Source organism: Schistocerca cancellata, chromosome 1 (assembly GCF_023864275.1).
Source record: "Schistocerca cancellata isolate TAMUIC-IGC-003103 chromosome 1, iqSchCanc2.1, whole genome shotgun sequence".
Taxonomy (NCBI): domain Eukaryota; kingdom Metazoa; phylum Arthropoda; class Insecta; order Orthoptera; family Acrididae; genus Schistocerca; species Schistocerca cancellata.
Genome location: NC_064626.1, coordinates 905,712,983 through 905,725,785, shown reverse-complemented (window position 1 = coordinate 905,725,785; position 12,803 = coordinate 905,712,983).

Genomic DNA, 12,803 nt, shown 5'->3' with positions numbered 1-12,803 from the left:
TTGATACTGTATGGCTTCCAGCACCTCAAAAAGCAAACTTCAGTAAACAGACCCACACTGCTACTACCACTGCCATAATCGTTCGAAAAAAGCCTCCTCTGGTAAACGAACCAAATGGGAAGCGTCAACCACAAAAGAAGACAGTTTGCAAACTTTCAGCTCATGTAGACCTCATTCTGACAGTTCTAATGATTCAGTTTTAGCGACAAAGGAATATGAAGCCTGCTTGGAGCAACCATCAAGCATCCAGACAGAGCCTTCAAATCGCAGCTGAGAGACAGGGCGAAAGAGCAACCTGAATGATAAATGGCTCCTCAACTTCAGTGGAACATGAGTGGTTTCAGGATGCATATGGACGAACTAAAAGTCCTAGCACAGGAGCATTACTTGTGTTTACAAGAAACACGTTTTAAACGCACGCATCTCCTGTGTTGTGGGACTATATCCACCACCTCAAGGATGACTTGACTGGGAAAGAGCCAAGGGAGGCGTAGCTGTGTTTGTCAATATCACACACCAATCCCATGTTCTATCTTTGGGTACTGACCTGCAAGAAATTGTCATTGTAGTTCATGTGCATCAAAGGATACCACTGATCACTGTATTTGCCACCATAGGAAGCAATAGATTTTGAAGTTCTCACAGATGATGTACAAAAATTCCCCTTCTTCCTACAGGGAGACTTCAGTGCCCATAATGTATTATAGGGCTCATACTCTACTTGTCCCAGGAGTCGAGTTTCAGAGAAGCTCATGATGTCTCAAGAGCTGTGCATCCTCAACATGGTAAACCCACTCATTCCTACACTCATACTGAATCTTCCTCAGCCATAGACATCACTTTATTTTCTCTAGCCCTCACAGTTTTTGCTTACTGGAACGTGACTGATGGCCATCTTGTCAGTGATCGCTTCGTACTTTTGATTCACCTCCCGGATGGAGCAATCTTTTAAAGGAAGCCGCTGAAATGGATGATCAGCTGTGTTAATTGGTCGCTGTTCCACTAGCTGGCTGTGTTAGAACACCGAAGCAGCATCCAGGAATGGGCGAACTATATCACACAAGTGAACCTCCATGCTGCTGACTTATCTATCCAATCTTTAGGTCATCTTAATAGGCAGTCTGTACCTAGGTGGACTGATGCATTGCACTCAGCAATCCAGGTCAGGTGTGGAACTCTATGATGGTTTAAATGCTGCCTAACAGCAGGAAACCTTGCAGTATTCTGTGTAGTGAGAGTCAAAGATTGATGCATAATCGAGGAAAGCAAGAAAAGGTCATGACAAGCATTCCTGGACTTTCTCATTCACTCCACTTGTTCTGTGAAAGTATGGGGAACCATCTGGCAAATCCAGTCGTTTAGTTACAGTAGCAGTGCTGAAGCAGCAGTGTTGCCAAACAATGCCTGGTGACATAGCCCAAACAATGGCAGAAAATTTTGCGACGACTACTACCACTTTCAGCCATTATCCACTGTCCTCCACTACCATGTGACTATGCGAGTGAGTCAGTTAGACATAAGATCCAACAATTTTGAGTAATTCCTTTAATGCTTACTGCAAATTTCACACTATGATGTATTGGATTTTGTCATGCCTCAGATACTGCTGAACCCTGCTGCCACAGGAGGACCTGAATGCAATTGTTCAGGAATCTAGTCATGACAAAATCCAATACCTATACCGTAAAATTTGCAGTAAGCATCAAAGGAAATACTTCTAGAATGTTTTAATGTGATATGGCAGACAAGGCAATTTTCCAACTCGTAGAGGGAGGCAACTTTGATACCTCTCCTCAGACCAGAAAAGGACAGAATAATTACTGGAGCATCACATTAACAAGCTGTGTGGGAAAGACTTGGAGTGAATTATCAACCATTGTCTAGTCTCTTCATTGGATACCTTAGCTGCTTTCAGGGTGGACTCAGGAAATGTCGATCCACTGTCAGCCATCTGACCCTGCTAGAGCCGGCCGTCCAAAAGGCATTCCTATTTAAAGGCACTGTATAGGGATATTTTTCGTCATCAGTAAGGTGTACAACATCACTAGGAGGCACAATATTCTCAGACAGCTTCACCAGTGAGGCGTTCGTAGCCACCTCTCCATATTTATTCAGTCCATCTCTGTGGTGTCTGGTAGTGTCTGATGTTGGGTGGTGCACTGAAGCTTCAATGTTGCATTTTTATATGAAATATTTACAGGGGAGGAAATTATTCTGCTGACGCCTGGCTTCCCAACATTTGTTACGATGTAAACACTCCTTGAAGTCATAGTATATGGAGGACACAAAATTCAGTTTTTTAAATCCAATTTACGATCCTGCAGGAAGTTAGAGATGTATCTAGACAGAAAAATATTAGTGGCAAAGAGCATGCTAGGATTTATCATCCATCTAGAAAAACTGTTATGTTATGTAATGAGCCACGCATACATTCATGGTGGATCTTAAACACGTTCATCATTTAAAAGACTGCAAATAAGAGACCTTTTATACATTATAAGTACGGTATACTTATTTGTACCTAATTTGTACTGAAAATTTGTCCTCCAGTTTTCGCTGATGGAACCTTGTCAGTCACATACTGATTGAAGTCTGCAATCTCCATCACGAGATTTCATTCAATGGAAAACATTGCCAAGACCGTCAGTCTTGTCTAGCTCAAAGAATTTCGTAAGAACGATTTTATTATTTTCAAAGTTGAAAAGGACCTTCCTACTTCAACCGACGACAAGAGAATTGTAAACAGTTTAGTGTACTCAGTAATCGTCTTCCCTAGGTTGTTGGTTATTATAAATTCTTTTAGACTAATGGCACCAGCCAATAATGTAAATTCTTGGTCTAGGTAGTTAGAAGATAGTTCAAGACGAAGTTTTATCTTATCCAAAAACGTATAAACTGAACACAGTTGCTTTACGATACCTTCAGGAAAATTAGAACAGTATAAGGTGAACTTTTCTGGGAGAAACAATCATGAAGCTACAAGATGACCTGAGAAACTTTAACAATCTTTAGCTTCAGAAATTATCACATGGCACACTTCTCTTGGTTGTCTTTTCCACTCAGTCTCGTCCAGCTTCCTTTTCTTCGTTGAGCGATCAGCAGATTCATTTACAATAGTTATGTCAATTTCTTCTCGAATCTTGATAATATTTATTTCAAATGCTGTAATGGCCATATGGGCAGAGCACGGATTGGTGTCATTGTACTGTATCTAATTGCAGAGAACTTCGACTAATGACATAGCTTTACTGAAGAATTCCAACCAATAATTAAAGCTACAACTGGAAAAAAAACTTTTTTTATGATCAAGAGCCTGGCAACTTGTAATTTCACTCATTATAGAGTCACCCTCCAATATGTCATTCATACACTGAACAATGTCTTTTTTGCAGTCATGAACTGCGTTTACAGATCGAGACTGTAAGAGATCGAGGCAAACGCTTTCTCAGCACCCCATCAAGGATCGCGGTGTACTGTTGGTGGTTTGAGAAGAAAGCACATATTCCTTGCAAACTCGAAAAAATATTTTCGCATTGAGCTTGATTGATGCCACCTTGCTTATAACTTGATGGGTGTAACAATGTGCATATTCTGCATTATGATAGAACTTTTTCACAACAGCTTGTACCCCACCAGACGAACCAGTTATAATGGATGTCTCTTCATAGGACTGCATAGTTAATTTTGGGAAGTCAGATTTCCTTTTCGTTTGTCTAATTCTTCTATCGAACTCGGAGCTAACGTCTGTGCCTCATGTTTGGAAGGAGACAGAACACTCCAGAACTTTTCTATTGTTTTACTTCTTAATGCGTATCAGAATTCAACAGCTATCTGAAATGCGTTCGATATATCACAAGTTTCATTTGCTATAACATCTAAAAATTCTGATTTCCTGATTTGCTGTGAAATTTCTTCTTGGCACACCTCCAACATAATTTCTAAAAGCTGATTTTGAACAGTGTTGTATAGTCCTTTGAAAACAGTTGGCTTATCCAAATGATCTTTTAGTGCTGCATCCAATTCAGTGCTAAAATTAATCAAACGTTTGAAAACAACAGGGTTTGATGACGATTCAGTATCGTCACGATCTTTTACAGCCGACTCAAAGGAACAACAGAAACGATTAAAATTTATGAAAACATTTAACACCAAACTATTATGCCTAATTTCTTCGTTATAATCTACAATTTTCCTTCTATACCCACTATCCAATCATTCAGCTATGTTGACAGTTCCAAAAAGTGCTAGTCCTACACAATTTTCTATGTGTACAGCTGAAGATTCATGCTTCTTCATTTTGGTACTCAGATGTTTTATGTCTGTAACTTCCACTTTCGTCCACATAATTTCCCCACCAAACGATACGCGTGGGAAACAGAATAATGCTTACCTTCACAGGCACATCATCAATCTCTGTTTTTATAAATATCCATTTTAAATGGTGTCATAAACTTGTAGATTTTCAGTATTAATATTTTGCACAGCATTTAATACTGGTAACAGTCGTCCTGGTATCTTTGCAAGAATCTCCTCCTCATTAGGATGATGGAAAAAGTCTGTACTTGTAAATTATTTACGCCATTCATTTTCAATCGCACCCCACAATCTGGAAACTCCGAGCTATTTCTTACTGTCGAGATTGTATCAGATACAGCAATGCACAGAAAACTGCAGTATCAAAACCAAAATACTCTGTCATCCTGAAACACCTCAACAACTATACACAGGCTCTTAGAAAAAAATAGTCATACATGTGATAAATATAAATATAGCGACTGCAGTAACACCAACAATCACATTATTCTAGGCACATCCCCAAATATCGGTATGTTATCACTAAATATAAGCTCTATTTACGATTGACAGAACTATAAAATGCAGTTATGCTGATGAGTAAATGTTTACTCGTTAATTTCTACCCTGAAAACCAATATGTGAATGAAACAAAATTATTATGATTGAAAAAATATTATGCATGAAAAATCAATATTGGGACCATTGTGGGTGGCAGAATGGCGTACTCTAGCAGCTTGGATAACAAACTAATGTTGCAGGAGGAAAGAAAGCTGGGAGACATGTCCTCCATAGAGTGGTGCTACCTAACGGGGAATTCAGGACTGTTTCCAGTCAAGGAGTTCCCACGCCGACTGCAACTTCCTGTGACGTCACTAGTGAGCCTACCGCCTGGTGGTAGGACAGACCAATACTCATACCTGCTTGAAGTACAATGGATTGCATTGTCTGCCAAGGAGTTTCCATGTTAGTGCAAAACCTTGAGTTTGGTGCAAGCCCTGAAGCGTTTTTGGGTCCATTACAAAGTGACAGAACACTGGATGACCAAACATAGTTTATTGTACCGTATTTGATGGTATGTATTAGGCTTCCTAAACCAAAGAACATAATAAAGGGGACAAATGAAGTATAAAATTATTGGGAGTTGTGCAACACTGCAACAATACCACACACTGCCACTGGTCCTTCTTAAACAAAACGGTTTTTGGGTAGTGAGGTGGTGATGTACTGTTGTTAGATAGCTTTGAGCAGGATAACAGTATTCCCCAAGGAAGTCTTTATACTGTCACCCTATTTTTTACAGCCAGTATATTGTCTACAGTAAGTAATCCTGTGCAGTGTCCTTATTTGTGGACGATTTTGCAGTTTTCTGTTCTTCCTAAAACACTCCAACAGTGATTCGTCAGTTACAGTTTACAATGAAGAGGTTGGAGGAGTGGGCCACAAAAATGGGTTTTACATTTTCAGCAGATTAGTATGCGTGTATTAATTTTAAACATGCTCATCATATTTTTAATTTACCTGACTTGCATAATGAGCAACGCGATTCTACATTTTAAAGACTCCGGGATGTTTCTGGAGCTCATTTTTTATTCAGTCCTGGTTACCATACCCAAAGGTCCTGAAGGCAAGGACCCACAAAGCACTCAATATCTAAAGTGCTTTGGTCACATGTGTTCAGGAGTAGACAGGTCACATCTGCTCCAGTTTTATACTGTTTTTTAGAGGTTGTGGCATGCACAGTGTATTGATCAGCAAGTCTTTCTTACCTGAAAATCATTGATGTTGGAGATCAAGTAGGCTAAATTTGCTTAGAGGACTAGCCTCATACCCAGTCTCCATGCTGAGCCTGGGGCACCGCCACTCACATATGCCAGCAACTCATGGTGTTTCAAGCATGTAAGTTGCTCATTGCTCCCAGCTTACCAGTATACTGTGCTGTTGCGTGTCCAGCCATGGAAGACCTTGGAAGTTGTCCGTTATAATTACCAACTTCCAAATCTCATGTGTTACGTGTCTGTTACTCAAAGCAAATTCTGCTGTAATATCTCTGCCCACTAGGTGACTGTCCATGTGCTCAGCCCCACTTTTTCTGTCTTAACTAAGGTCTTTGTAGTGAGCATTGACTCAACCAATGAGAATTAAAGGCGTTTGTGCAGACAGTACAGCGTGCGAATTTGAAGGTGAACAAAGCTTCTTCTATCGAACCTGTTATGTTCTAAGTTTCATGCTGTTTACTTCTTGTGGTGTTACAATGTGGTAGGAAATGTAGTTGCTATGAATTACATTGAAGTGGAAGGAGGGTGATGTATAAATGCAGTCTGTGTTTGTACATGTGAAGTTATGATGACTATTGTGTACGACAGATTTCTATGGACCTACACTGCAAAAAAAGTAACGTTTTTCTGGAAATGCTAGTTTGGCAAACCATATTGGTACGAGGGGTTTATATTTGAACTGAGGTATAATAAGTAGCGAAGTGAGTGTAATAGTTACGATTAATGCTTGCCAGTTTCCATTCTCTTTACATGATTTATTTGATTTATAATCGAGTTGAGCAAACACATCCTTCAGTCTTGTCATGTTTCTTGCAATTCTGTTAGCTTCATGAGTATCTGTTCTGTAGACGAAGTCTTTCTCTTATTATGCTATCGGTACCACAAGTAATATTAATTGTGGTTCTTCCTGCAAACCAACTGAATCTTTTGGTCTTCAAAAATTATCAAGCAATAAAAAATCTTTCGCATTTGTTTACACATCATCACTTAATCAAACTGAGTGTAAATGTACATCTCCATAAAGTTTGGCTATGAAGAACCGTGGAATTATGCATGTATACAGGCTCCAACTGTAGCCAGCTACTCACTGCAGAACAGCAAGTATCGTACTTAGATCTTTCTGGGTTTTATTACTAGTTCCGTGCATGTCTTTCTATCTAAGAGGTGTTTCTTGCATTTTGTATTTGTTAAGTGTGGATTCAGGCAGTCTGTAGAGCATTTGTTACTCATTTGTTTGCTTTAAAGATGTAGTAACCGCTAGTTTCAGCCCATTCTGTTTCCAAATGTCGACTATTCCACACTTGCAGAGCAGCAAGCTACATATTTAGCTTTTTCTTTCTTTTCTTAATGGTGCAAGTTGGATGTAGGAGGAGCTGGCCACAGTTTCTGAACAGATGACGATGCCTTTGGCTATGGTCAGCTATCTTAAAGACAGCTGCCTGTGAAGCAGCAGCAGAGTATGAAGCACACCTCCTGGTACACCTCATTTTTGGTTTTTTCGGCCTATGGGCTTTGCTGCCAAGGCACCTTCCAGTTGATTCAACTTGAGGGATCTGCTCTCACTGCAGGGTGAGTGTTGTTGGGTGCCAACGTGTTTGCATTGCTCTAGGCAGAGGGCTGTAGTGGAGGCTGGCTGTCTGGCCTCTCCTGTTTACCTGGTGATTGGACAGGTAGCTGTTCCTTTAGCATGGTCTGAGCAGACACAATGGTGGGGGGGAGAGCAAGTTACTGGGAGCTCCAATGTTAGCTCTTAAAGAAACAGTGTTCAGGGCCAGAAAGGAAGCCAATGGGCACTGGGTATTTCTGCTGGGAGGCCACATCTGACATGTGGAGCAACCCTTGCCTGTGGCTACTAAACGTGCAGGGTGCAGTCATCTGCAAGTTGTGGCTCATGTCGGCACCAATGATGCCTGTCACTTGGTTCTGAGCACATCTTCGGTTCATATGGGTGGCTCATGGAAGTTGGAATGGTTGCTGGACTTGTGTGTGGGGTACAACCAGAGATCGCAGTTTTCAGCGTTGTTTCCAGAGTTGATCAGTGTGCTTTGATATTGAACCGAAGGGGGGGGGGAGGGGGGGGGGTCTTAGCCAAAGGCTTCATCGAGTCTGTGACGGTCTTGGCTGCAGATTTTTGAACTCCTCTTGAAGGTCAGTAGTGAACTACACAATGGTATCACCTATTCAGGTAGTAGAATATTTTTGGAGAGCACATAGGGATAGTCTGGGGTACTCTGATGAATACTCGCTAGTTGAGACGCAGATATTGAAATCAGACTAGATTCAGAGCAAAGACACTTCGACTGTCAAAATTTTATCAGTAAATTGTCGAGGCATTCGTAACAAATTTCCCAAAATTAATTATGTGCAGGGACTTTGATGCGCTCAGATTATTCTCAGAACCGAGATCTGGCTGAAATCCAAAGTAGAAAGCTCTGAAATATTTTTTGAGTCGTAGAATATACATCAGAAAGACAGATTAGCCACCATACGAGGGGGAATGTCCATTGTATTTGACAAAAATTTTGTCTCTAAGTTGATGTATTTTGAGTTTGACTGTGAAGTTATATGGACATGTCTGTGTGAAATGAAGTTAATTACTGGATGTTTTTACCAGCCACTCAACTCCCTATGGCAGTTTCTGAGTTCTCCAAAGAGTATACGTACAGTAGTGTAAAAATACCCGGATCATGCAATATTTGTTGGAGGTGACTCAACTCCTTGACTACAGACAGGGATGTCTATGGTATCATTCCAGGGGCTACAGACAGGCAGTCTTGTTAAGTACATTTGAAAATTAGAAAACATTTTCCAAAAACTGTCTTGAGCACCTAGTTTGACAGCCTACACATGATGCAAATAACTTAGGCTCTGTAGCTACAAACAGGCCTGACCTTGTCGACAGTGTCAGTGCACATACAGGGATTAGTAATTATGATAACATCGTAGTGACAATACTTACTAAAGTTAATAAATAATTCAAAAAGCCTAGGCAGGCTGTGATGGATGATAGCTAGCTCTAAATGCATAAATATGAACCAGCAAATAAGCAGTTGCTAGTATCCCACTTAGACAATGAATGGAGATCGTATGTTTCCCCTATGATGGAAGCAGAGAAATTTTGGGCAAAGTTTAAATGGATTGTAAACTGCGGTTTGTAGAGCTGTGTGCTGAGTTAGTGGATTAAGACAGAAGAGATGCACCGTGGTTTAATAACAAAATTCGTAAAGTGCTGACAAAGCAAACACTTTTGCACTTTTAGTTCAAAAGGGAACGCTCAAATGACAACAGGCAAAAGTTAGTAGAGATTCTTGTGTCTGTAAAAAGATCCATGTTAGAGCGTACATCTACTGCCATCACATCTTAGCAAAGGATCTAGTTGAAAACCTGAGAAAACTCTGGTCCTATGCAGAATCGCTGAGTGGTTTAAAAAGTTCAATCTAACCCCTTGTTAACTAATCTGGTGTGGCAACAGAAGATAGCAAAAAGAAAGCTGAAGTTTTAAATTTCGCCAGGTCCGAATGGAATCCCAATTCGGTTTTACGAAGAGTACTCTACAGCATTGGCCTCTTACATAGCTTTGATTTATCGCGAATCTCTAGCCCAATGGAAAGCCCCAAGCGACTGATAAAAAGAGCTGGTAACTCTGTATATAAGAAGGGTAAAAGAACTGACCCACAAAATTACATCGGTTTGCTGCAGGCTTCGTGAACACATTCTCAATTTGAATATAATAAATTTCCTAGAGATAGAAAAGCCTCTATTCACAAATCACTACAGTTTTAGAAATCATCACTCATACGAAACTCAGCTGCCTTTTCTCACATGAGATCCTGTGAACTATAGATGAAGGCCAACGGACAGATTCCATATTCCTATATTTCCGAAGAACATTTGATGTTGTGCCCCATTGCAGAATGTTAGGAAATGAGCATACAGAATAGGTTCCCAGATATATGAGTGGCTTGAAGACTTCTTAAGTAACAGGGCCCAGTACATTGTTCTTAATGGTGAATGTTCATTAGAGACAGGAGTTCTCCTGGGAAGTGTGATAACCGCTGTTACTCTTTCTATACATAAATGATTTGATGGACAGGGTGAGCATCAATCTACAACTGTTTGCTCAGACTGATGTGGTGTGCTGTACTGTGCTATGTCCTAACTGAGTGACTGCAGGAGGATAAAAGAATGACTTAAACAAAATTTCTCTGATGGATGATAGCTAGTTCTAAATGCATAAATATGAAAAGTTAATACAAATGAGATGAGAAACAATCTCATAACTATCGAATATAGCAGTAGTAATGTGCTACTTGACACAGTCAGGTCGATTAAATATCTTGGCGTAATGTTACAAGAACACGAAATGGAACAAGCATATAACGATTCTAATGGGGAACGCGAATGGTCGACTTTGATTTATCGGGAGAGTTTTAGGTAAGTGTGGCTTCATTTATAATAAAACTAGTTGTAATGCATCTTTCAAAGATGATTTTGCACCATGAGACCGACATATGAGAGTATTTTCTTTGTCACATGTTATTATAGGTAAGTTTTTGCTCTTGTTCAGTACAAGTTTGGAATGCGAGTTTGGAGTGTGAGTATGGAGTACAAGTTATATATTTATTGTGTTAGCATAGTGGCTAATGTTAATTTTTATTGTAACTCTTCAGGCTTTCCCGGTGATCTAAAGACATCTTGGGTTGTCGAGTGTTCTGCCGGATATCAGCGTCGTACTTGCACGATATTTCAGTCACGTAGCTCGTGACCTTCATCAGGTGCGACCTGAGACTGCTCCTCGAGTGGACCTGGTCCAGTATTTACAATATACCTTGTCAATGTGGCATGTCCTACATTGGCCAGACGACAAGAACTGTGCAGATCAGGTGCAAAGAACATCAGAGGCACACTAGATTAAGGCAGGTGACTAAGTCAGCCATTGCTGAACACTGTCTAGAACTAGATCATGCCATGAAGTATGAGGATACCAAGATTCTAGCACAAACACCCAGATTTTGGGACAGTGTTATAAGAGAATCGATAGAAATTAAAATGGCTGACGATCTTATGAACCGTGACACAGGGTACCAGCTAAGCAGAGCCTGGGACCCGGCTCTGGAATTGTTAAAGGAGCAACGGGGCCAGCTGCAACAGCACACAAACAGAAGAACCAGAGACATGGAGATGGAAAACGAGCCCCTGACGGACTGCCAGGCGCACCAGACCGAAGATGGAACACCCAGAAGTGGGACGGGTGGGCGCGGACCGCAGAGGGAACATCCAGAGCCGCAGCGGACGAAAAACGGAGCGGCAACGCTCCAACAGGTCGAGGTGAGCGGGCGCGGACCGCAGGGGGAACGCTTGGTACCCCAGACCGTAGAGAAAACTCTCAGGAGCAGATTTGGTGGGCGCGGATCGCAGAGGGAACACCTAGAACCGCAGCGGACGGAAAACGGAGCAGCAACGCTCCAGCAGGTCGCAGGGAATGGGCGCGGACCACAGAGGAAGCGCCTGCAGCCGTTAGTGGAGGGGGAAGGCCATAGGCATAAATACTGGACCAGGTCCACTCGAGGAGCAGTCTCAGGTCGCACCTGATGAAGGTCACGAGCTACGTGACCGAAATATCGTGCAAGTACGACGCTGATATCTGGCAGAACACCCGACAACCCAAGATGTTAATTTTTATTGTGAAGTGAAATGACTAAAAATATATCTATCCAACAACGGAAACTCAACCAGTGTTGATATTATTTAACAAAATGAAGTTAGCCATCCCCTATACCAGTGTCATTTCAGAATGGACTACAAGCCTACAACTTTCAAAAATGAAAGACAATAAAAGATGAGAATAATAAAACTGTTCATTCAGTTTCTACAGGTGCTACCTCTCTCTGCAGTGTATCATTATTTCAGCATACTAAGTGCTGCGAAAATGTGACCAGCTGCCCAAATTTAAACGTACTTCAAAATTAATAAATCGATTATGGGTTATAATAGGGTGTTGACGGCCAGAATTTGTAAATGAGACCATATACAGGGTGGTCCATTGATCGTGACCGGGCCAAATATCTCACGAAATAAGCGTCAAACGAAAAAACTACAAAGAATGAAACATATTCGTGTAGTACGTAAAGAAATATGAATGTTTTATTTGGACCTCTTTTTTCGCTTTGTGATTGATGGCGCTGTAATAGTCACAAACATATGACTCATAATTTTAGACGAACAGTTGGTAACACATAGGTTTTTTTGAATTAAAATACAGAACGTAGGTACGTTTGAACATTTTATTTCATTTGTTCCAATGTGATACATGTACCTTTGTGAACTTATCATTTCTGAGAGCGCATGCTGTTACAGCGTTATTACCTGTAAATACCACATTAATGCAATAAATGCTCAAAATGATGTCCGTCAACCTCAATGCATTTGGCAATGTGTGTAACGACATTCCTCTCAACACCGACGTCTTTGAAATTCCCGATTCTCGCGCAATTTGTCTGCTACTGACGTGCGGATTAGCCACGACAGCAGCTAAAACACCTACTTGGGCATCATCATTTGTTGCAGGTCGTGGTTGACGTTTCACATGTGGCTGAACACTTCCTGTTTCCTTAAATAACGTAAATATCTGGCGAACGGTCCGGTCACTTGGATGACGTCGTCCAGGATACCGAGCAGCATACATAGCACACTCCCGTTGAGCATTTTGATCACAATAGCCATACATCAACA